This window comes from Glycine soja, chromosome 3 (assembly GCF_004193775.1).
Source record: "Glycine soja cultivar W05 chromosome 3, ASM419377v2, whole genome shotgun sequence".
Taxonomy (NCBI): Eukaryota; Viridiplantae; Streptophyta; class Magnoliopsida; order Fabales; family Fabaceae; genus Glycine; species Glycine soja.
The window spans coordinates 12,251,278-12,278,061 of NC_041004.1; the positions used below are offsets into that span (position 1 = coordinate 12,251,278).

Genomic DNA, 26,784 nt, shown 5'->3' on the forward strand with positions numbered 1-26,784 from the left:
ATATATTTTAACCGAACAAAAGTCATTTAAGGCATTGGACCACTAAACGATCTTTTGATTTTTGGAAAGGAGAGAAACGTTAAGGCGTTGGACTATTAACGATCTCTTGGGGTGGTTGACAAAAGCGGTAAAGTTACATGTTGATTTTATGCTTTTGAACGGTCCATGTTAACCGATAAAAACAAAGAAGACCTTTTAAGGCCTTGGACCTTAAAACGATTTTTTTAGTGATTTTTGCAAACAAAGTTTGATTTATGAGTTGATTTTAGCCTTAGTTTCACTTTGGTTATTAGTCAATTCATTCAAGGAAACTTCCAAAGCAAAACGTCCGATTGATTTTTTATTATTATTTTATTCAAAGATATTTTGATTATTTTATTATTATTTTGCCCTTTTTTGGTTTAATCATGGTTACAGTGTGAACGATCGATTAGATTTTACTTTAATGGTGGTTAAATGAGATTACAATGCAAACGATCGGTTTAAATTCATTTTATCATTTATTAGGCGAGAAAACGGCTTAGATAAGCGGTTAAAGCACGTTAAAAGGGGGTACGGAAAACAAACGAAATGAAAATAAAAGTACGCGAAACGTTATGGAACTTTACGGATTATGTAACGACACCCATTTTCTTTCGGAATGTTGCGAAACCTTACGGATTACGCAACAATGCTTGTTTTTCCTTCTGGATTGTTGCGAAACTTTACGAATTGCGCAACAATGCTCTTTTTGACTTCCAGAATGTTGCGGAACTTTACGGATGCCAACAAATAATGGTCCCCGGACGAAATTAGGGTATGACAGGTACAAAGAATGGAACATCTAGAGGAATCAATAGGCTAAGCTTGGAAAAGATGACAATGAGGAAAGATGTTGGTGATATGGGTTTCCCTAGTCTCCATGGATTGAATCTTGCAATGCTAAGGAAGCTAGGGTGGAAATTTTCCAATAAAAATGATGCTATTGTAACTAAAATTTTCAAAGCTAAATACTTCTCAAAGGGTGAGTTCTTGGATGCTCAACTTGGGCACAATCCAAGCTATGTCTAGCATAGTATCCATGCTTAATAGGTTCTTATTAGGGAAGGAATGAAGTGGAGGTTGGGAGATGGTCAACAAATCAACATATGGACTCAACCTTGGCTTAGAGTTCCAAATAGCCCTTTTGTCACAACTGCAACCCCTCATGGTCTCTACCTGGTCAAAAGTGCTTACCATCACCTCATGGAGACAATGTTCCAACAAGACCACTTGAAAGTCGAAGGAAATTGGCCCATCTTATGGAAGCTTGATATTCCTCCCAAAATCAAACACTTCATGTGGCGTTCACTCAAAATTTTTTTACCCACTTGGGAATGTTTATGAACTCATGGAGTCAATTGTACCAATTTGTGTGCACATTGTAACTCAAACATTGAGAATGCTTGGCACCTTTTATTTGTCTGCAATCACGCATAATCAATGTGGATAGCAACAAGAATCTGAAATCACATTGCATACATAATTCAACATGCACAACGTACTTCATCAATTATTTTTCATCTTCTAGAAACTCTTTCTAAAAACTTAAGAACTCACTTCATCATGGGTCTCTGGAGTATATGCAATGATAGAAACGAAAAAGATTTGGGATGGAAAAGATGTCTTCCCTTAGTTCCTATTCAATCAAGCTATGCAATTTTCAATGAATGGTGCAATGCAAGGAACCAACATCATAGGGAACACATATCAATAGATACGTGTGTTCTCGAACCTTATAAGAAATCAGTTGCTGGAACCTCAAAGTGTAATGTCGATGCCAAGGTTATTAAACTCGAGAATTTATGTAAACTCGTGAAAGTTTCATAGACTCGACTCGTAAACTTGTAAGAGTCCACTTTATATAAAAATAATAACAAAATATCTATAAATAAAATACCAGTTAAATATTTCAACAATATAATAAAGCAAAATAGTAAATCATAAATTTCACAATACTTAAATAACCAAGTCTAGTAATGCATCACTACTAGATAATAACTTGCAGATGTTGTAGTATTGGTAGATCATTCCCATCGAGGATTTGATGTTATTAGAGAACAATGTTTGATGTTATTAAAGGTGAGAATTTTTTTATTTGGAAAAAACACACTAAATGAAGTTATGTTGAACACTAAAAAGACAAAAAATGACCCAAAATGACTTACATTTTGATTTAATTTTTTTAATTTGCTGACTCGTTAACTCGGTGGTAAACTCGAAAGTCTACCGAGTTTACTTAGAGTTTATAGAGTCTACTAAAAACAGAGTTTACACATGAGTCAACTCGCAGAGGGTAAGTGGACTCATAAACTCGTAAGAGTTAATGACTTAACTCGAGAGTTTGATATCCATGGTCGATGCCATACTTTTTCATGAAACTAACAGTTATGGAATTGGAATTTGCATTCGGGGGGACAATGGGTAATTAATCAAAGTCAAAACACTGCTACTTAGTGGTCTTCCATTTAGTTTTGCTCAGACATGAACTTTTCAAATATAATTTTTGAACTTGGCTGCAAGACAGTAGTAGAACGGATCACAACACAACCAAAAAGGAGCATAAAATTCCATTTTATTCTATCTAGATGTAAAACTTCTATTTCAAATTTACAAAACTCAGTGGCGAGTTTCGTAAGGAGACAAACAAATTTTGTAACTCACTCTTTAGCAAGAACTTTAAATTCTATGCTAGCATCCAACACTTAGGTCATATTCTACAATGTATTCGCTCTCTTATTATTAATGAAATTTAGTAGATTTTTCCTTTAATAAAAACACCATGGCCAGGTAAAACTTCTTAAAGTCAATTACTCATTAGCAAAGTTCAACAAGATTACAGAAATTGAAGAGCTTACACTAATGCTAAATGTTGCAAATTTAGAAAATGAAGGAATATTTTCTCGTATCATGATTTTGTTTTTTTTTTTTATCAATTAGAAATTAAACCAAGAAACAAACTACACACACAAATGGATAGTCCCTCTAGCATTTGACAACACAGCTAGATTAAGGAAAGATCAAAGGTCTCAAAACTAAGTAAGGAAGAAGATCCTCATCTTGCCATCTTAGAATGTGGGTTTTGACCTAACCCAACCCCAAAAGCTAGGTCATAGGGTGAGGGTTGCCTCCCTCTTATATATTCTGTTGGGGCCTTATCTTTAGTCGATGTAAGACTCAAGTTTTTCTTAGCACAACCCCTCTCACCCATCACTATTGGGCTTGATGCATGGATGACATGGTGGATGGTCCATTTAATGAATCTAGGATAGATTCTAATACCATCTAAAAATGTGGGTTTAGGCCTAACTCAACTTCGAAAGCTAACTCATAGGGCGAGGGTTGCCTCCATCTTATATATTCTATTGTGACCTTATTATCTCTAGTCGATGTGGAACTTGAGTTTTTCTCAACATGTCTAGATGTCAGCATGACCATTGGCTTCTCTGAAGGTACAAAAAATTGAGAAATTCCAATCCCTAGAGATGATGCTCCTTATATGATTTATCGAAGGAGAATAGATATGGAAGAAGCTAATATCACCCAAAATTAAGTCTATTGCAAGTTGGGAATCAGTTACACAAATGAGGTTGCGAATACTGTGGTCCTACGCCATAATAAAACCATGAGAGATTGCAAGAAGCTCAGCATGAAGACTTGTAGTATGACCACATGAGCCCAAAAAGCCCTTGATGAACTTGCCCAAGCTATTACGAACCAAACCACCAACACCCGGATTGCCAAGACTACTACCATCAGTATTGAGCCTAAACCAATTGTCATGCAGGTAAGACCAACGAACCAGACGAACGAAAGAGACAAAAGAAATCTGAGGATGATAATTATGAACCATTTTCAGCAAATTCTTGATCTTGTTAGCTGTCAACCACGCAGGCTAAACTTCATCACGGAAAAATTTTGTGTTCCTCGTGAGCCAAATAAACCAACAACAAATCATGAAATTCTGGTTAGTAAAGGAAGTGCTAAAGAAGAACACTCACTCATCAATATCCATATCAAAGAAGTCTCCAAGAAGATCTTGACATATCAACAACAAGATAGAAAGCGCCTTGCTACAAACATCAAGAACTATTTCTTCACTCTAGCCACACCTATTACAATTTTTGTAGCATAAGATTAGTTTCCAAGTTGAACCTCACTAACATTCCCCACTCAAAACCTTATACACTTCAATGGCTCAATGGGCAAGGGAAAATGATAGTTAACCAACAAGTGAAGGTACCTTTCTCTATTGGGACATATATTGATGAAGTTATTTGTGATATAGTTCCCATGGAGGCAGGGCATATTTTCTTAGGAAGAACATGACAATTTGATAGGAAGATCATTTACAATGGTCTAACTAATGAGATTACCCTCACCCATCTTGGCACTAAATTTGTGTTTCATCCTAAAACACCTTCATAGGTAGCTAAGGATCAACTTACAATGAAGGACAAGAGGGATGATAAAAAGTTAGAAAAAAAAGTAAAAAAAAGGATAGTAAGGCCTTAACTGCAAAGGTTGAGGAGAAGGGAAAAAAGGGAGGATGTGCCTCTAAGAAAATTGTAAAGAAGGAAAGTTATTTTACAACAAAAGAAGATATTAAGAGAGTTCTTATTCTCAAGCAATCTTTCTACCTTCTCCTCTCAAGGGAGACTTCCCTTAGAACTGCTACAATTCCCATACTTGAGACCATTCCCCCAAAGGTCCAAGAACTCTTACAGGAATTTGGTGATGTATTTCCCAAAGAGATACCCCCTGGGTTACCTCCTCTTAGGGGAATAGAACACCAAATAGACTTAGTCCCGGGCGCAAGCCTTCCTAACAGGCCAACTTATAGAACTAATCCTCAAGAGACCAAGGAGATTGAATCCCAAGTTAAGGAATTTTTGGAGAAGGGTTAGGTCCAAGACAGCCCAAGTCCTTGTGTTGTGCCTGTGTTGTTGGTGTCCAAGAAGGATGGTAAGAGGAGAATGTGTACAGATTGTAGGACCATCAACAACATAACTATGAAGTATACACACCCCATTCTTAGGCTTGATGATATGCTTGATGAGTTACCTGGTGCAAACATATTTTCCAAAATTGATCTTCAAAGTGGTTATCACCAGATAAGGATGAAAGAAGGTGATGAGTGGAAAACCGCTTCCAAGATCAAGTGTGGGTTGTATGAGTGACTAGTGATTCCTTTTAGGCCCCCTAATGCACCAAACACCTTCATGAGGCTAATGAATCATGTCCTAAGGGAGTTCATAGGTAGACTTTTAGTTGTTTATTTCGATGATATCTTAGTCTATAGTAGGGACCTAGATGATCACTTAGGATATTTAAGGCAAGTTGTTTTGGTTCTTAGGAAACACACTCTCTTTGCTAATATAGATAAATGCACCTTTTGTGTCAATAGTGTAGTCTTCTTAGGTTTTGTGGTTAGAAAAAATGGGGTCCATGTGTACCCTGAGAAAATCAAGGCCATCCAAGAGTGACCCACCCAAAAAGTGTAGGAGATATGAGGAGCTTCCATGGGTTGACAAGTTTCTATAAAAGGTTTGTTCCTAATTTCTCTACACTTGTTTTGCCACTCAATAAGTTGGTGAAGTAGAATGTTGCATTCACATGGGGTGAGAGACAAGAGCAAGTCTTTGCTTTACTCAAAGAAAAGCCCAAGGCACCCGTTGTAGCTCTCCCTGACTTTTCTAAAACTTTTGAGCTAGAGTGTGATGCCTTTGGTGTAGGTGTGGGAGCTGTGTTATTGCACAGTAGGCACCTTATTGCTTACTTTTGTGAGAAACTTCATGGTGTTGCTCTCAACTACCCCACATATGATAAGGAGCTTTATGCCTTAGTTAGAGCTCTCCAAACTTGGGAACAATACCTTATTTCCAAGGAGTTTGTTATTCATAGTGATCATGAATCACTTAAGTACATTAAGAAGGCAATGCAAGTTAAACAAGAAGCATACAAAATGGGTAGACTTCCTTGAGCAATTTCCATATGTTATCAAATACAAAAAAGGAAAGACCAATGTGGTTGCAAATGCTCTTTCTAGGAGACACACATTGCTTTCTTCCCTTGGAGCTCCCATTTATGCTAGTTGTGGGCATTGTATGTTTCTGATGAGCACTTCTCTCCCATTTATGCTAGTTGTGGGCACAAGGCCCAAGATAAATTCTACATTGCTAAGGGGTATTTTTTTCAAGGGGGGGAAGACTTTGTATACCCCAAGGATCCATTAGAAAGTTGTTGGTCAAAGAGAGTCATGAGGGTGGGCTAATGGGGCATTTTGGAATTGATAAGACTCTTGTCTTCCTAAAAAAAAATTCTTTTGGCCTCATATGAAAAAAGATGTCCATAGGTATTTCATTAGCTGTGTAGCTTGTTACAAGCCAAGTCTAGGGTGATGCCTCATGGGCTATACACACCCTTACCCATTCCATCTGCACCATGGGTAGATATTAGTATGGACTTTGTTCTTGGGCTTCCTAGGACCCAGAGGAATGTAGACTCTATCTTTGTGGTGGTGGATAGGTTTAACAACATGACACATTTCATATCATGCCTCAAGGTAGATGATGATAGTCACATCTCAAGACTCTTATTTAAAGAACTTGTGAGGCTCCATGGTTTGCCTAAGACTATTATGTATGATAGAGATGCTAAGTTCCTTAGCCAATTTTGGAAAACTTTATGGGTTAAGCTAGGAACTAAGTTCTTTTTCTCCACCACTTGTCACTCACAAACTAATGGACATGCAGAGGTAGTGAATAGATCTCTATCAACATTATTAAAGGCTCTCCTAAAAGGCAATCACAAGTCTTGGGATGAGTACCTTCCTCATGTGGAGTTTGCCTATAATAGGGGGTTCAAAGAACTACCAGGCAGTCACCTTTTGAGGTTGTGTATAGGATCAATCGTCTCACACCTTTGGACCTAATTTCCCTTTCACTTGACACTTCTTTTATACATAAAGAAAGGGTATCTAGGTCAGAGTTTGTGAATAAATTATATGAGAGGATTAGGAACCAAATAAATAACCAAGTAAAGGTGTATGCATCTAAAGACAATAGAGGAAGGAAGGAATTGGTGCTTAATGAAGGGGATTGAGTTTGGCTCTATCTTAGGAATGATAGATTTCCTACTAAGAGAATGTATAAACTTAGCCCTAGAGGTGATGACCCTTTTCAAGTCTTGGAGAGGATCAACAATAATGCTTATAGGCTAGACCTTCCAGAGGAGTATGGAGTTAGAAACACCTATAACATTACCGATTTGGTTCCTTTTGCAGGTGTAGCCGATTCAGATGATAAGGGGTCTACAGATTTGAGGACAAATCCTCTTCAAGAGGGAGGGGATGATGCAATCCTCCCAAAGCGATGACCCATCACTAGAGTCATGGCTAGGAGACTGTAGGAAGGTTTAGCCAAGGATGCAGGAGAAGACCCTAGAATTCTCATGAGCCTTAGGATAGATTTTGGGCCTACTGGCTATGTATGATGAGCCCACTTATCTTTGTACATATTAGATTAGGGTTTCATTATTTTTTTAACCTTGTATTTATGATTTCATAGTATAGGGAGGATACCCCAGTAGTTTAGGATACCATAATAATGTAGGATTTTTTAGCCCTTGTATTTTAGGACACCTAGACTAATTTTTGTATTAGGCATAGTTTTATAATTTCACATGCATTAAGTGCACTATTTGATGTGTGTTAGGAGAGAAATTTAATCGAATTAGGAGAAGCCCAATCCAATTAAATTTCGAACCAGCCTAAGGGGGAGGTGAGCATTTTCTTGCTACAGCTCATTGCCACATCATATAGTCACACTTTGTGCATGTTCTTCATGTTTTACATGCCTCATGACACCTAAGTACACTAAGTGGAGAATCTTGGATTTGATCTAGGATTAGTGGGTTTAACCATAGCTGAAATTCACTAATCATAATCAGTGAAATTTTGGCTACAAATTTGGCTCCACAAATTGAAAGTCAAATTCAAGTAAAATTTGAATAGAAATTTAAATTTTCCTCCAATTTTGTGTGACACTGTTCACGGCCGGCAAGTGTACCGGATCGCACAAGTAGTATAAAACGGTAAGAACTGAGTATCGAACTCTCGGGGAACTTGTGTTATCTGGCAAGCTATTTCGGTAAATAGGTGTCTTGTATGAAAAGATGATTGTGGTTATGAACAGGTATGCAAACTATCTATGCAAAAAGAAAGAAAATCACGCAAGAGAAATGTTGTGTAAAAACAAGTAGAGAACGCGTTGGTCTTCCTAATAGGTTCCTGATGCTAAAACATATGTTCTCTGTCTAACAATGCCCATGTATTCCTATGTCATCTTCAGGACTGCTAGACCCCGATTCCTCATGATAGCCTAGCCTAATCCTGATCAAGTCTTGTCCACAGATTCCTCTTGTAAGACTAAACTCAACCAGGACCGCATTAAGACACGCATACACAACTAAGTTCTTGTACCCTGATTCCTCGTGACAGTACAACAACTTAGCCCCGTACTATCAAGGACTTTAGAATCAAACCATTTTCCACTGTTGAATGACCCTAACAAAGCATGCATCTACGTGATCAAGGTAAAGACATATTGGAATGAAAAGCAGATAGCATAGAGAACACACAAAACATCATTACATAGACAGAAATATATTTACATCAGGTACCTACAGGGAAGATCCAACAGAGGATTTAGCTTTCCATAGTCCGAAAACCTCCTTTACAACACAAAGAAGAACAAGATGAAAGATTGCAAAAAATACAAGTGGTGAGGATGTCTCCTTCACCTCTAGGATCTCACAATCACTCACAAACTCATCTCAAGCTCTTAGAACGGCTTCCGCTTTGAGCTCTCTTCTCTGCAGATCTTCACACAGCAAAATCTCTCAGAACTCTCTAGAACTTGGACCTTTCTCTCTCTAGAACTTCCTCCACATGCAAAATCTTCAAGCCAAGGCCAGACTCTCGTGCATGCAGAGGCTTCTCGAGAAAAAATGCCAAACTCCTCCAAAAATTCTGATTTCTAGCTTAAATAGGTGTGTTGGTCCGTGCTCGCGCGCTTAACGCAAATCTGAATCGCTTAGCGCGCATAAGTGGATTTTGGCTTAGCGCGCTTCTCTCGCTTAGCGGATGAGCTGAAGCGGTGCACTTGATGACCTGGAGCGGTGCGCTCAGCAAACTTGACAACTCATCTTCTTCTGGATTCTTCCTTGCGCTTAGCCACTGAGTGTCGCACTTAGCAAATGCTCGCTAAGCCAGAAGATTGGCTTAGCGAGAAGGTGAAAACAACACTTTTGCCAATTTGCCTAATTAACCTGAAATTGAGAGAAATTGATTATTAAACACACAAAACAAAAGTATAAATTATCTATTACCTATATTTAACAGAAAGTACTTATAATATTACAAAACAACTATAAATTGGAGAAGTTTGATACAATATACACAAGTTTTATACACAAAAGTTAGTCGTATTCATCGACTAACAACTCCCCCAAATTTATAGTTTTGCTTGTCCTCAAGCAAAAGAGAACAACTCACTTGTCCTCAAGTGGTAAAACATGCAGTGTTTATGTTCAAAGGTGTATGCATTAAAATTTATTGATTGCATGATGTGAAAGATGAAGCAATGTGTACCTATCACTTGTTTTCCCAGAATATGCAGCTAGACAAAGAGGAGAACAAAATGTGAACTATACAGTTAGATGAAGTTAACCATAAGACAGGTATCAAGGAAAGTAGCTCAAACCACAGTCTCACAGCAACTGTTTCACTCAAGCACAAGTGTTTAAGCTATTCTTTGATAACAACTAACAGGAGGTCCAATCTTTGCATTTCATCTCATGCCATAGAGTCAGAAATGTATAAACAGAATCAGAAGGGCTTTCTCAAGCTTGTAGTGAGGCCTGGCTACAAAAATTCATTGGTTTTTCTCTATGATTCAGAGGTTTAGATTCTCAGAGAGCACAAATCCCAAACTTATCACAATGGTCTTTTTAATACACTTAGCTTGCTCACTAGCTTTTTACTTTTATTTGCTTTTGACCTTGTTACATCAACACACTTTATTCTTTTCTTTCTCTTTTTTTTTTTTAACATACAACTTATTTGTTGTGTGTGCTGATGCTTTCTCTTTTTCTTTGCATCCCAATTAGTTCCACTCCCCCAAATTTGGGGTAAATTTGCCTTGAACTATATGCTCTCCTAGAATCTAAGCAAGGTATCTGGAGAGAATTATTTAGGTTCAGGGTTCAATTTATTGACAAACTCAATTAGCTCAAAAAGGGTGCAAATGATAGAATTATAATTCAAGGTAAGCTTTTTGGTCAAAAGGCTTGTGTATGTACAATCATGTCCTTCATCATGTTCTCCTTTATACATTTCATTCTAAAATTCAGAGATTAATGCAAAGATTATTACTCACAGCTAGTCGTTCACTCACAGTTTAAGGTCACACTCTCACTGGTTTTGGTTCAAGCTTTTCTTTCACAATCAATCTGTCTACTGACTAACAATTCTAAATGCCATGAAAAGAAACACAATCTCCATCAAAATCATGCATTCAATTTAAAATGAAAGCATACAACCATTTTCACAAAATGATAAAAGTGTTTTACTGCCATGTCATCAAAAACAAGTCAAACTGTTCAAAATGCTTCAGGATAAGAAAACTAATTACCCATAACTAAAACTAGCAGTGTATGTAAATATAAAGGAAATATTGTACGAAAACCATAATTATAATAATAAACCAAAAAGTGACATCAAGAATCAACAATATCAAAAGTGTTTAAACTAGGGAATTAGTGAGAGCAACAGCTTCTCCAGATGACGAATCAGAATGATCAGCAATTCCTCCAATTGGGGAAATAGGGGGGTTAGTTGTTTCTGCAGCTAGTGAATCAGGAGGGGCAGCTGCTTCATCTGATGATGCATCACAAATGACAATCAGAGGAGGAGATGGGGGAACTGCTTCAAGCTCAGGCGAAGAAGGTGGATTCACGACTGGAGATTGTGGGTCAGCTGGCTCTGGATTGACCTACACAGGTGTGGGCTCAGGCGGAGCAGCCTCATTGGGTCTCACCAATGGAAGTTGAGCTTCAGGCCAGGCTACTTGCTCAAGAAAATGCTCCATAGATATGATTGGCCTATTGTGAGCCAACTCTTGCAGGCTGTGCATGATAATAAACTTTCCTCGGAATAAGCTTTGTAGCATAGGAACTAAAGTTGTGAGCTTTGGGCATCCTGTCCTACAGTTACTAACGAAGGAGCAAGAGCGGATGACGAAGGGATGTCCTCTGTTCTAGCTCTTTTTCTTGATGCCATCTGTAACTAAAAAGAACTCAAAATTCCATAGACCAAAATTGTTCAAGTTAAACAACAACAATAAAGGCTAAAATTAACAATAGGCGCTTAGCAGGATATAGCTCGCTCAGCACACCCTGAGAAACATAACATGTCGGCTTAGCTGAAGGTAAGCTCGCTTAGCCTAAAAGTTGCCGTGATGAAATACGCTTAGCTCAGGTAAACTCCGCTTAGCGCGAGGCTTACAACACAAAATTTTCTAAGTTACTTTGTGTCATACCCTAATTTCGTCCGGGGACCTTTGCTTGATGACATGCGACCATTCTTTGGTCCTTGTGAGGTGCTTGGCACCCATCATTAGGCAATTTATGAAATTCCAGGACATGCCGAAAAAAACCAAAAAAATATTGATGCACAATCCGTAAGTTTCCGTGACACACCGGAAATCAAATGGAAGCGTCGTTGCATAATTAAGTGAGGTTCCGTAACATTCCGTAAGTCAAAAAGGGGATGATTATGTAATCCGCAAGGTTCCGTAACATTACGGAAAGAAAACAAGTATCGTTACGAAATTCGTAAGTTTCCGTAACTTTACGAAAAAAGAATCACCAAAAAACAGCAGAGGGGGGTGTACTTAGTAAAAATGGGGGTGCAAATAGCACCCAGGCCCATTTGGGCCCTCCAGAAGATTCCTCCAGAAGGCGGTTGCTTCTGGAGGAAGCAACCCTGCTCGCCTGGGCGAGCTGAGCTCGCCTGGGCGAGCTGAGCTCGCCTGGGCGAGCTGGGCGGCAACCACCTCCCCTATTTTGCTATAAATAGGGGAGGAAAGCAAGAAGGAAGGGGTCCAGCCCCTTAGGCACTTCTCTCTCTTTCGAATTTGCTTGGAAAAATTGTTTCCGTGAAGAAAATCTAAGCCGAGGCGCTTCCGAAACGTTTCCGTAACGTTTTCCGTGAGGAATCTCGCAAAGGTTTCAACCGTTCTTCGACGTTCTTCATTCGTTCTTCATCGTTCTTCGATCTTCAACGGGTAAGTACCTCGAACCAAGCTTTTCGATTCATTCTATGTACCCGTAGTGGTCCACATTGTGTTTCGTGCATTTTTATTCTCGTTTTGTTTACTTTTTATACCCCCTGTTGACATGCTTAAGCCATTTTACTTAAGTCGTTTCTCGCTTAACTTAAAAATAAAATAAATTTCCACCGAACGTTTGAATTGTATTATCCATTAACTTCGGTTAAAATAAATTCCGACCGTTCGGTCATACCGTAACCACGTCGGAAATCAAAAAGAGGTAAAAAATAATATAATAATCAAAAAAATATCTTTTTAGTGAAATAAAGCGGAAAATCAATCGGACGTTTTCTCTTTGGGATTTCTCATTCTTAATCGAATTGATTAATAACTAAAGTGAAACTAAAGGCTAAAATCAATTCGCCTAGTCAAGCTCGTCCACAAAAATAGGCTTTTTAAGTTTGTCATCTCAATTTCTCACTAAGTAAAATGGATCATTTTTAAGGTCCAACGCCTTAAAATGATCACCTCTTAAAGTAAAAAAAGAATCACTTGACAAAAAGAAAGAACTACGTAGGTCTGAGTTCCTCATTGAGGATACGTAGGAGCAAAAGCCCCGCTTTTGTCGACCACCCCAAGAGATCGTTAATGGTCCAATGCCTTAACGTTTCTCTCCTTTCAAAAAACAAGAGATCGTTAATGGTCCAATGCCTTAACGTTTCTCTCCTTTCAAAAAACAAGAGATCGTTAATGGTCCAATGCCTTAACGTTTCTCTCCTTTCAAAAACAAGAGATCGTTAAATGGTCCAATGCCTTAACGTTTCTCTCCTTTCAAAAACAAGAGATCGTTAATGGTCCAACGCCTTAACGTTTCTCCCCTTTCAAAATCAAAAGACCGTTTAATGGTTCAACACCTTAAATGACCTTTTATTCAATAAAAACATATTTTGCAAAAAAGACAAAAACAACTTAACCAAACACTTTGTTCCGAAAGAACTACGTAGGTCTGATTTTCTCATCCCAATTGAGGAATACGTAGGAGCAAAGGGAAACACCCTTGTCGACCACAAAAAAGAAAAATATAAAAAGGGTATAAAGGATATAAGAACATAAAAGGGAACATAAAAATCAAAGTCATGTTTGCACATTCGATTAAAGGCTGCCGTCCCTTGGGACGGGCGTGTGGGGTGCTAATACCTTCCCCATGCGTAAATACAACTCCCGAACCTTTCACAAAAAGTTCGTAGATCGCGTCTTTTCCGGTTTTTCCGACGTTTTCCTCAAATAAACGTTGGTGGCGACTCCGCGCGTATTCCTTTCGTGGAACACGCATCCCGCGAGTCTCGCGTCGCCCTCCCGCCGAAGGGTAGGTTGCGACAGTTGGCGACTCCACTGGGGACTGTTTTTTAGAGAGTTAGGCCATTTAATCTTGTGCAATGTTTTATCATGACTTTCTCCTTTGTTGGTTTCCCTTTATTTGTTTTATGTTCTTGTGTATATAAACTATTTGTTGCTTTTAGTGAGTTTTAGAATGTATGCATGAGGTAAATATTTATTCATTTGATGCACACAAACACTAACACTATTTGCACACACTGTGAGTAAAAAAGGGCCCTATACCCGGGTTCATGGGAACATAAGGAGTGGAGGTGAATCTGTGATCATGCTAGGTCTCCGACTTGCTTGATTACAGTGAACCCTCATCTAGAGTTTTTCTCTTTGAAAACATATTGTTGCTAGTAGTCCCTACTGCTGCAGTATGTTCTTCGAAGGGGATGATACCTCTAGAAACCATCAAGAGAGATATGACTACCTTGGGGGTTATCACTAAAAGCCTAGTTAGCTCTCTCCCTTATAGGTCCTTTAAATAGGGGCACGGAGCAAACACGCTGCGTGCCATTTTTCACACTGCCATGCATAATTATCATATACCCTTTTGCTTATATTTGTTTGTGAATATTGTCGTACTATGTACATCCCCGTGTTGTGTCTTTCGCATATGCATCATGCGTGGGTTTCGTCTTTGATCCCCTCACTTTAGCAAACCGACGGAGGGTCCGTGTCGCCTTCTTAAAAAACATACGTTGGGTGCCATGCTGCCCAAACGTTGTATCAAGAAGGAAACAATTTCTCGGGCTCCCGTATTCGTAAATTGCATCTGTGTCATATGCATTTCTTCATGCATTCATCCATTCCACCCATGATAGATGTAGGAGTTTTGTTTCGCACTAGATTTTATTTCACTTTAGTAAAACATGGGATCAAGTCAAAAGCCTTCGCTTAAAAAGAGGTTCTATCAAGTCAAAATCAAGAGCTTAGAGGTCACCAGTTTACGAAAGTTGGGGCAATTAATGGGTCAACTTCAACGGCAAGCCTTCCGCAAAGCCTATGGTAAGATTTGGGACCTAGCTAGGGTAGAAGTCTCCATGGAACCGATTGCATCCCTTTCCCAGTATTATGACCAGCCCCTAAGGTGCTTCACATTTGAGGACTTCCAGCTAGTGCCGACTGTGAAAGAGTTTGAAGAAATCCTGGGATGCCCACTGGGAGGAAGGAAGCCATATCTTTTCTCTGGGTTCTATCCCTCCACGACAAGAGTTGCCAAGGTGGTGAAAATCTCAGCACAAGAGTTGGACCGTGTAAAGCAAAACAGGAATGGGGTAGTCAGAGTATCAAGGAAGTGTTTGGAGGAAAGGGCAAAGGCCTTGGAAAATCAAGGCGAATGGGCTTTCTTTTATTGACATCTTGGCGCTTTTGATCTTTGGAGTTGTCCTCTTTCCGAATATGGAAGGGTTAGTGGACCTAGCAGTGATTGACGCTTTCCTCGCCTTTCATCATGGCAAGGAAAGCCCGGTCGTCGCCATTTTGGCCATGTATGAAACGTTCGACCGGGGATGTGAAAAGAGCGACGCAAGAGTTTTTTGTTGTGCACTGGCTCTCTATGTGTGGCTGGTTTCACACCCTTTTCTCCAAGAAGGTAGGCCCGTTTACCCGCTACAAGGTCACCGCTCGTGCGTCGAAAAAGGAAAGGCGAATTGGGACCAACTCTTGGCTAGCATGGAGGGGCGTCTGTTAATTTGTTCCCTCGCTAGAAGGAAGGAAGAATCAGGATTCTATCTTCATGCGAAGGATGTCCAAATGTTCTCTTGATGGGAACAAGGGGTTGTATTAATTGTAATCCCGTCCTCGCCATAAGACAGCTTGCCTACCCCATGAGAGGAGTGCCATCAGACGAAAGCATCACGCCTTTCATCGCACGGGGTTTCGATGACCACAACGCGAGGGTACTCCAAGGAGTTCACAAGGCATGGGATGCGGCGTGAAGAAAGGACAGAGAGCTTAGGGGAAGCAGTAATGGGATCATCGGCGGCTATCATAAGTGGCTGAGAGTCCGAACACAAGGATTGGATTGGCTCCCAAATCTAAAGACTGTGAGAGACGATGAGGTTAAAGCTTCGGAAGAAAGTGATGAGGTACAAGCCCTAAAGGCAGAGCTTGAAAGAGCCCAGGTAGTCGAAGAGAAGTTCAAGTCCATAGCCATCAAAGTCTGAAAAGAGTATGATGAACTAAGGGACGTCAATATGGCCACAGCTGAAGCCTTGGAACAAGAAACCAAGAAGGCCCGAAAGGAAGAACACGACCAAAGCAAAGTTTTGAGGGGCTTTATAGGGCAGCAATAGTGAGCTCAAGCTCCGAAGAGGTGAAAGGAATCATCACGGGTCAAAGGCATGATCTTGAAAGACGAGCTAAAGGCTGGCCTTAGGTCGAAAAGAAATTTGTCCCAACAGTTAAAGCGAGACTGAAGGGAATATGTGGGCCATCATCGATGAGTGCAAAGAGAAGCTAAATCTAGCAGCGACTCACGAGCAAAGGCTAGAGGATGAGTACGCCAAGATATCAGCAGAAAGGGAAGCAAGGGAAAGGGTAATTGATTCATTGCACCAAGAGGCAACTATGTGGACGGACCGATTTGCTGTTACTTTGAACAGGAGTCAAGAACTTCCCCCATTGCTAGCCAAGGCCAAAGCAGTGGCGGACACCTACTCCGCCCCCGAGGAGATCCACGGACTTCTCAGCTATTGTCAGCATATGATAGACTTAATGGACCATACGATTAGAAACCGCTAGGAAGTTTGTATTGTCGCTCAGATCTTGACTAGTTATAACTTTTTGAATAAGATGAGTTTATCCCACGTTTTTACTCCAAAAATCAGTGCGAATCAAGTCACTCCCACATTTTATCTCTAGCATGCATTGTATGTTGGTCTTGTCCTTTGTCACGGGAAGCCGGAAGGTCCATATCACCTTCTTAATTGTACACATGGGGCACTGCGCCCCCAAATGCACAAGTAAGAAGAGATAATTTTCCGGGCTCTCGTGTCCGTAAAATGCATTCATATCATGCATCGCATAAGCATCTCTTCATAACATCATAATGGACATATCCTGCATTTGTCCGTTATCATATTCCAGCCTCACATTTTGCATGAGTCATGGCATCATCATGCATATGCGTTCAACAAACTTTTTGATCTGCAAAATTGCATACCATTTGTTTTCATGTTTGCTCATCCTTGCGTTTTCCTCTACAAAACAAAAACAAAAAAGGGGGAAGCGTGAAACTTCACACTACATTCTTAGTTTCATGTGTTAGGCACCACGAGCCAACCGTGTTGGGATCATAAACCCGTTTCACTTAAAAACAAAATAATTGAACATGGTACCTAATGCATGGTTAACTAGGAAATGGTGTTTCTTCGGGCATCTCAATTTCATAATTACATTTTCCGTGCATAAGCTTAAAGTATGCCCGAGTCATTCATCCCTATGAGATGTTGTTGAAGTATTGGCGATCAGAATTGCCATTCCTTGGATTATAGGGTTGAACCAAGCTCATGCTTTTACAAAAAGGTTCATCAAGTCAAGTTGAAATATGGAAGTAACCGTCTTGCAAAATTGGGGCAAAAGATGAATCGAGTCACATCACTGCTTCGTCTACTGCCAAACATATTTAGGATTATTGATGTCCTTGTTACTTCCAGTTTCACCTTGACAAAGATGTCATGGACCATGTTGAAAATCTAAATTGATTCAACCCCATATCCTGCGTAAAAATTCGCAATACTTCGACTGTACATCATTCGCATGCATCCGTGCTTTTCATTGGTTGCATTGCTCATTGCATTCTTTCCTTGAAAAATAAAATAAAATAAAATGAACTTATCAAAAAGAAAAGGAAATGCTTTACGGCGTCCTCACCGAACTTGTGCTAGAGCTAGAGTAATGGGTGAAGTAGAGGAGATACAAGAGAAGATGAAGGCCGACATGGAGGCCATGAAAGAGGAAATGGCCACAATGATGGAGGCCATGATGAGCGTGAAGAAGATACTGGAAGCCAATGCGGTTACAATTGCCGTTACCAGCGTTGTTGCTAAGGTGAACCCGACGTCCCCATCCGGCATCAAGCAAATGAATCATCCAACCTCAAATATGGTAGGCAAAGATTTGGGAAGTACGGATGACCCCATGATGTGCAAATTCAAAATGAGCACGCCTTCCCATCATATGGCTTGCCTCTCAACTATACGCCACCCAAAGTGGCGTACACTCCCAATAAGAATGTCAATAACTCCACTCCTATACCCATTGAGAGCCAACAACCCCAAACTGATCATGCACATGTCTCTTAAACCGTGGAAGAGACCCATGAAATTCCCCATCACAATCTAGACGACTTCGAGCCTTGGCTCGGATATACCACTGAAGGGCAAGCAGTTGGTGGTATACCCCTACAAAACCCTTTGGAGGGCCCTCAGTATCACCCACAACTGCACCTCTTGCATTCCAAAGCGGTTAAAAACCCTCATGACTATGGCAGGAATGGGAAAGTTGGATCATCTAGAGGAAAGGCTCAGGGCCATTGAAGGAGGTGAAGATTATGCCTTTGCTAACCTAGAAGAGTTGTTCCTAATACCCAAACATGGTCATTCCCAAGTTCAAGGTGCCGGACTTTGGCAAGTACAAGGGGACTACTCCCTCCAAGAACCATCTAAAGATGTACTGTCGGAAGATGGGGGCATACGCAAAAGATGAGAAACTGCTGATACATTCTTCCTGAGAAAGTCTTACTAGGACAACTGTCGCCTGGTATACTAACTTAGGAACCTTCTTGAGTCCATTCTTGGAAGGACCTAATGGTTGCCTTCATTAAGCAGTGTCAGTACAATTCTGATATGGCTCCGGATAGGATGCAACTACAAAAAGTGTGCAAAAAGGGGGACGGATCTTTCAAAGAACACGCCCAAAAGGTGGAGGGATCTGGCGGCCCAAGTGGTACCCCCAATGATGGAAAGGGAGACGATGATCGTGATGGTAGACACATTATCGATACTCTACTATGAAAAGATGGTGGGTTACACACCTTCAAGTTTTACAGATTTGGTCTTCGCCAGCAAAAAGATCGAAGTGGATCCGAAAAGAGGCAAATTTGATCATCCTACTAGGACGACTGAGAAAACTGGGGCAAATAAAGAGGGTGAAGATGAGGGAGAAACCCATGTTGTGACTGCCATTCCTGTACGACCAAGTTTCCCACCAACCCAACAATATCTTTACTCAGCCAATAACAAACCTCCTCCTTACCCACCACCCAGTTATCCACAAAGGCCATCCCTAAATCAACCACAAAGTCTGTCTACCGCACTTCCAATGACGAAGACCACTTTTAGCACAAACAAAAAAAAACACCAACAAAAAGGAATTTTGCAGCAAAAAGCCTGTAGGGTTCACCCCAAATTCCGTTGTCATATGCTAAACTTGATCCCATATCTACTTGATAATTCAATGGTAGCCATAACCCTAGCCAAGGTTCATCAACCTCCATTTCTCCGAGAATACGACTCGAACGCAACGTGTGCTTATCGTGGAGGAGCCCTGGGGCATTCCATTGAGTATTGTATGACCCCGAAGCATAAAGTGTGAAGTCTAATTGATACGGGCTGGCTGAAACTTGAGGAGAATTGCATGTAAATCCTGACATTGACAAGAAATGCCACACATGGGGCAATTTTGAAAGCTGTTGTTAGGTGTCCCTAATGACTCATCAGGGTTTCCAAGTTTATGCCATTATTGTAAACCACAGCTACAATGTTAAATGAAATGGATAAAGTTGATATCTTTGTCCCTCATCCTCTCACAAACGCATGTTTGCTTATTCAACTTTCACCGGAATGTGGGTGTAAGCCATCGGTCTGTTTGCTCAAGCAACCTGCGCTCCTGAGTGTTGACTTCCAAGACCGTTCAATCAGAGATTACTCATCTTGCACGTTGATGGGGGTGCCGTAAAACAACGAGCAAAGTTCAAAACAAATAAGTTTCAAAATAAAAAATAAAAAGGCATTTGATTGACTGTGTTTTCAAGTAAAAATATAGACGTTCATGTGACCTCATTTTGTCTTTTTAGAGAGAAGTGAGTTATCAAGAATAGGATGTTGGACAAATGGCCTCAGTTACCTTGAGAAGAAGAGGGGATTGAATTAAGATACGAATATTATTCCCCAATTAAACTTTCACTCTCTCTTTTCGGATTAACAATGCACATAGGGACAACCCTTCCCTTGTGTTCAAGAATCCTCTACTACAAGAGACCCACGGTCTCTTAATCCCTTTTCAGAAATAAGAAGAAGAGAAGAAGAGGTCTCTCGTAAAAGAGGTAGATTGTAAAATGAAGATCAATCAAAAATTCCTTATTGAATAAGCAAGTGGTTGACCAAGGAATCTTTTTGAGAGGATAAGACATTTCAGTTCAGAAAAACTCTTGATCTTTCGAGAGGATAAAACTGTTTGGGCAATGAAAACTCTCTTTAAAACATTTGAATGGCCGTTCATAAAACATTTGAATAGATATGTCTCTTGGAAATTATTTTCTGAAAATCCCCTCTGGTAATCAATTACAAGACTTACGTAATCGATTACAGGTTTTAAAAATTTGAATAAAAACTTTTTTTTAACTACTGGTAATCGATTACCGGAGAGCAAATCTCAAATTGAAATGATAGAATTCTTTGGTCAAACCTTTGTTTGTTTCAATTTGGGAACTTCTTCCTAAAGATTCTAAAGAGATCAAACTTGATCATATATCTTGATTTTCTTGGATAAAACTTAGAAGCACTTGATCCTTTAGCATCATCAAGACATCAAAACATCTTGCTTCTACATAGGAGTCATTTGACTTAATCCATCAACTGAAAGATCCTTCAACTATTTCTCGTCCTTAGAAAATTCTTTTTGCAAGAATCAACTGCTTCTTTCATTCTTCCTCACTACGAGGTCATGAAAACAAGACAACACTTGGTACCTCTAAGCCCTACACTGGGGCAACGAAAGGCACCATGCAAAAACCTCAAGCGAACCTAGGGGCAGATTAGAAGTTCTCACCCAATAGGTTCCCTCCTACAAGGTCATGACGAAAGGCAACGATTGGTACCTCAAAGCCTTACACTGGGGCAATGAGGGGCACCGTGCATGAGCCTCAAGTGAACATAGGGGCCGATCAAAAGTTCACACCCGTCGATGTTTTTAAACAAGAAAAAAAAAAAGGGAGACAAGCCCTGGAATTTCAATAGATTGATTAATTATCAAACGACTCCATTGCCGTCACTCCAAAATGGTCAAGTGACTAAATCAAACAGAACACACACTCTGAGGGAGTTCCCGGAGAGATTTGCAAAAAAAGATAGGATGAGGTTGCATGAATTATCACCTCTTTCAAAAGGACAGTCAATCTGTGTTTTCCAAAAAAATTAAATCAAAATCAAAATCACAAAATAGGGAAAGAATGTCATGAACATTGTACAACTTTCCATTACATTGCATTGTTTCAAATGAAGTCCGCATTTACCAAATTTCACGACAAAGGTTGCATGCATCTGTATCCCTAAAAATCATGTTAATTGCATAGATTTCCTACATCTAATGTCCAAATCTTGTGGATTTGGGATGACCGGCCCTCTCGATGAGTCGATCTCTTGCTTTCTCATAAGGGTGGACCTTGGGTACTAGTTACCCTCACCGTTGAGAGGACTACACGTCCTCGCCTTGAGAGGACTACGCGTTCTCACCATCAGAGGGCTGCACGCCCTCACCATCAGAGGACTACATGTCCTCGCCTTGAGAGGGCTACACGCCCTCACCTTGGGTACTAGTTACCCTCACCGTCAGAGGACTACACGTCTTCGCCTTGAGAGGACTACACGTCCTCACCATCAGAGGGCTGCACGCCCTCACCTCTAGAGGACTACATGTCCTCGCCTTGAGAGGGCTACACGCCCTCACCTTGGGTACTAGTTACCCTCACCGTCAGAGGACTACACGTCCTCGCCTTGAGAGGACTACACGTCCTCACCATCAGAGGGCTGCACGCCCTCACCTCTAGAGGACTACATGTCCTCGCCTTGAGAGGGCTACACGCCCTCACCTTGGGTACTAGTTACCCTCACCGTTGAGAGGACTACACGTCCTCGCCTTGAGAGGACTACACGTCCTCACCATCAGAGGGCTGCACGCCCTCACCTCCAGAGGACTACATGTCCTCGCCTTGAGAGGGCTACACGCCCTCACCTTGGGTACTAGTTACCCTCACCGTTGAGAGGACTACACGTCCTCGCCTTGAGAGGACTACACGTCCTCACCATCATAGGGCTGCACGCCCTCACCTCTAGAGGACTACATGTCCTCGCCTTGAGAGGGCTACACGCCCTCACCTTGGGTACTAGTTACCCTCACTGTTGAGAGGACTACACGTCCTCGCCTTGAGAGGACTACACGTCCTCACCAGCAGAGGGCTGCACGCCCTCACCTCCAGAGGACTACACCTCCTCGCCTTGAGAGGGCTGCATGCCCTCACCTTTAGAGGGCTACGTGTCCTCATTTTCAGTGTGCTCGACATCCACACCTTAAAAGAATTTAAGGTCCTCTGCCCTTAAATGCTTAACCGAGACTTGCACTTCCGGTTAAGGGGCCAGTAGTTTCCTTTTAACGGTTCTTGGGCCACCCCCGGATGTTGGAGGAGGGCCAACTGTGCGAGCACAACCAGAGAGGGAGGCTATCACACAGCTACTATGCATACTGGGGCAAGATTTCACCTGTGCCGCTGCAAAGAGACGAGTGCAGATCATGCGCACCAACATGACCACTCTTACATAGATATAGATGACGTTGCTACTTAGCAACATTCTGCCCAGCGACCGCAATGCCAATCACCCCCTGCAAAAGTATCAGTTGGTCTGTGTCGTCCCGACATGGGTAAGTATGCATATGGTTCAACTGATTTCTGATACCATCTATTGTTTGCAGGGATCGCACCCACAAGACACCCAGTGGACCCGGAAAAGTCCAACAGGGCCCTGGGGTTTCCAGCTCTGGTTACGGGCCTCTATCAGTCCTATAGGGTGCCCGTACCCCCCCGGCAAGGTTATGTCATCATAGGTAAGTATGCACATCGCTCAACTGATTTCTGATTTCATCTATTGTTTGCAGGGATCGCGATTGCAAGACACCTAGTGGACCCGAAGAAAGTCCAACAGGGTCTTGGAATTGTCAAGCTCTAATTACGGGTCTCTGTCAGTTCTACGGAGTACCTGTCACCTCCAGCAAGGGCATCAGGCCCCCTACTAATCGAGCTTTCATCAAGAAGTACTGCGCCCCATACAGGCGCAGGGCGAAACACCACAGCAGCATTGGGATGGTCGGCAGCGGGAAACAGACGCACCGCCATCACCTCTAGAGTTCACCTCTGCTTATCCACAAAAAGGTTTGAGTATTGCCTACGCAACATGGCCGACCAATAGGCGACCAAGTCCAAAGCCAAAGGTAAGCAAAGTACTAGGTCCATGACCGACAAATCATTAGGCGTCCAGCTAAAGACGTTAAAGAAGCGCTACTAGGAGGCAACCTAGTATCTTTTGAATCTATGCTTGTTATTTGATCACTTTTTATAGTAGGACGCACCTAGTTGCTCATGATCCTGGGGATTTAAATAAAACGAGCACAAGCTCGAAAGGTAGTCATACTTCACAAAATATATATATGTATGTTTAGGTAGAGAGATACCTTAGATATGCATGTATGTAAACAAAAAATACTTCACAAAATATATATATGTATGTTTAGGTAGCAAGATACCTTGGATATGCATGTATAGCAAAAATACCTTACAAAACATATATGTATGTTTAGGTAGCAAGATACCTTGGATATGCATGTATATAGCAAAAATACCTCGCAAAAATATACACATGTTTAGGTAGCAAAATACCTCATGATAAAAATAAAAATAGAAAAGGAAAGAAAATGAAATAGAAAAGAAAAGAAAGTGAAAAGAAAAAGAGAGCAAACAAGAAAAAGAAATAAACAAATGATAATGAAAAAAAAGAAGAAGGAGAAAAAAGAAAAATAAGTTGTCTAGCTAAAAAACCAACATGCTTTTGAAAAGAGATGACTTCCAACCTTTCTTTAAAGAAAATTCGCTGATCATAGCTAGTTTTTGAAAAAAATGTGTGTACACCTGAAGGGTGAATGCTGTGAAAATTTTCCCGGACGCCCAAAATGGACTCGGATGAATGCCCAAATTGATAAAAGAACATATTTTGGAAACATTGGGTTGATTAAAATAGAGGAAATGAATCCTGAGCCCTAGCATCACATGACCATAAAAATTTGACACTTGAGTGTCCGCATAGGTGCATGCATAACCAGTTTTGCATAAAATTTCCAAATCATCATTTTTGCATTTGTGTCATGGAAATAATGTGGGGCATCCCTTTTTATCCTTGAACCAAACCAAACCCTGACATGTATCATGTCTAGCCATTCTACAAGCCTTGAGCCAAAATCCTGACTCACCATAAACTTTACCCTCGGAAGCAAAGAAAAAAAGAAGGAAAGGGAATTTCCAATCAAAGAGAAAGCAAAAAAAGGAAGGAAAGGAAATTCCCAATCAAAGAGAAAGCAAAAAAGGAAGGAAAGGAAATTCCCAATCAAGGAGTGGGAGAAAGAGAAAAAAGAAAAGAAAGGAAATTCCCAATCAAAGAGTGGGAGAAAGAGAAAAAAGAAAAGAAAGGAAATTCCCAATCAAAGAGTGGGAGAAAGAGAAAAAAGAAAAGAAAGGAAATTCCCAATCAAAGAGTGGGAGAAAGAAAAAAGAAAAGAAAGAAAATTCCCAACCAAAGAATGGGAGAAAGTAAAAAAGAAGGAAGCTCCTGGTCAAAGAAACCAGAAGAAATGTGCAGAGAGGTCTTTGGACCAGACAATATCTGAACAGTACAGAATTGTCACCAAATGAACAAGAAGAAGGAAAGGAAACCACGACCTAAAATGGTCTTCTCCCTTTGATTACCAACCAAAATCCCGTGCGCTAGCGACCCTTTTTTTCTCGCCCCGCACTAAACAAAAAAAAAAAAACAGAAAAAGAAAAAGCCAGAAAAATCAAAAGCCAAAAACACACAAAAGCCGAAAAAAAAAACCACCAAAAGAACCCATTCCCAAGGGAAGCCCTATTGATCCATGATCACGCATGTAATTTTTGATTTGATAGGAAATAATTTGCAAAGTCAAGTCATGACATATCTATGGTTCGGAATTAGGATGAAACACTTACCTGTGCGAGATTGATACACTTTGAGTGGATTTCTTCTATTTTTGTCGAACCCAGTGTTTCCTCTAAATGGTCATTTAGAAACGAAATGCTAACATCCAAAATCTCATTTATGGTTATGGGAGATTTCATCAGCAGACTCTCCTTCCCCGGTAGACGCATTGTTTTTCACTCAAAAAAGCATATGCTGCTCTAAATCAGTTGGAATATTTGTCTCTTTGCTAAAGCATGTTTGCATTTTAGTGGAGAAAACAACGAGACTTTTTCAAGTCTCACAAGTTATCCAGAACTACGTAGGTCTGAGTTCCTCATTGGAGGATACGTAGGAGCAAGAGCCTCGCTTTTGTTGACCACACCGCCTTTTGTCGCCATAACTCAAGAGCTGGTAGCCCGCGGAGACACCTTACGGTTATCCGCACCTCGTCATTCAGTGACCCCAAGTGTGATTGATGAGCAGAGGCCAATGTGGTCATCTGGCCTTTTCCGGAGATGTCAGCATTTTCCGATGGAGACTTTTCAAGTCTCACAAGTTATCCAGAACTACGTAGGTCTGAGTTCCTCATTGGAGGATACGTAGGAGCAAGAGCTTTGCTTTTGTCGGCCGCCCCATAATCTTTGTCATACTGACCCTGAGGTCATGTGACGCACACCCTTTTGTCATCCAGAGGCGGCGGGCCCGATGACAAGCAGAGACCAAGTTTGGTCATTCTGCACCCATGATACGCGGAGATACCTTATGGTTATTCGCACCCCTTTTGTCATCCAGAGGCGGCGGGCCCGATGACAAGCAGAGACCAAGTTTGGTCATTCTGCACCCATGATACGCGGAGATACCTTATGGTTATCCGCACCCCTTTGCCATTCAGACACAGTCGTGTCCGATGGCACGCAGAGACCAAGTTTGGTCATTCTGCACCCATGATACGCGGAGATACCTTACGGTTATCCGCACCCCTTTGCCATTCAGACACAGTCGTGTCCGATGGCACGCAGAGACCAAGTTTGGTCATTCTGCACCCATGATACGCGGAGATACCTTACGGTTATCCGCACCCTTTTGTCATCCAGAGGCGGCGGGCCCGATGACAAGCAGAGACCAAGTTTGGCCATTCTGCACCCATGATACGCGGAGATACCTTATGGTTATTCGCACCCCTTTTGTCATCCAGAGGCGGCGGGCCCGATGACAAGCAGAGACCAAGTTTGGTCATTCTGCACCCATGATACGCGGAGATACCTTATGGTTATCCGCACCCCTTTGCCATTCAGACACAGTCGTGTCCGATGGCACGCAGAGACCAAGTTTGGTCATTCTGCACCCATGATACGCGGAGATACCTTACGGTTATCCGCACCCTTTTGTCATCCAGAGGCGGCGGGCCCGATGACAAGCAGAGACCAAGTTTGGTCATTCTGCACCCATGATACGCGGAGATACCTTACGGTTATCCGCACCCTTTTGTCATCCAGAGGCGGCGGGCCCGATGACAAGCAGAGACCAAGTTTGGTCATTCTGCACCCATGATACGCGGAGATACCTTACGGTTATCCGCACCCCTTTGCCATTCAGACACAGTCGTGTCCGATGGCACGCAGAGACCAAGTTTGGTCATTCTGCACCCATGATACGCGGAGATACCTTACGGTTATCCGCACCCTTTTGTCATCCAGAGGCGGCGGGCCCGATGACAAGCAGAGACCAAGTTTGGTCATTCTGCACCCATGATACGCGGAGATACCTTATGGTTATTCGCACCCCTTTTGTCATCCAGAGGCGGCGGG

General features: G+C 41.3%; 1 pseudogene; it reads right to left on the minus strand.

The window, feature by feature from the left end:
* Positions 1 to 10,823: 10,823 nt before the first annotated feature.
* LOC114404961 overlaps positions 10,824 to 26,784 on the minus strand; it is a 32,663-nt pseudogene continuing 16,702 nt past the window's right edge.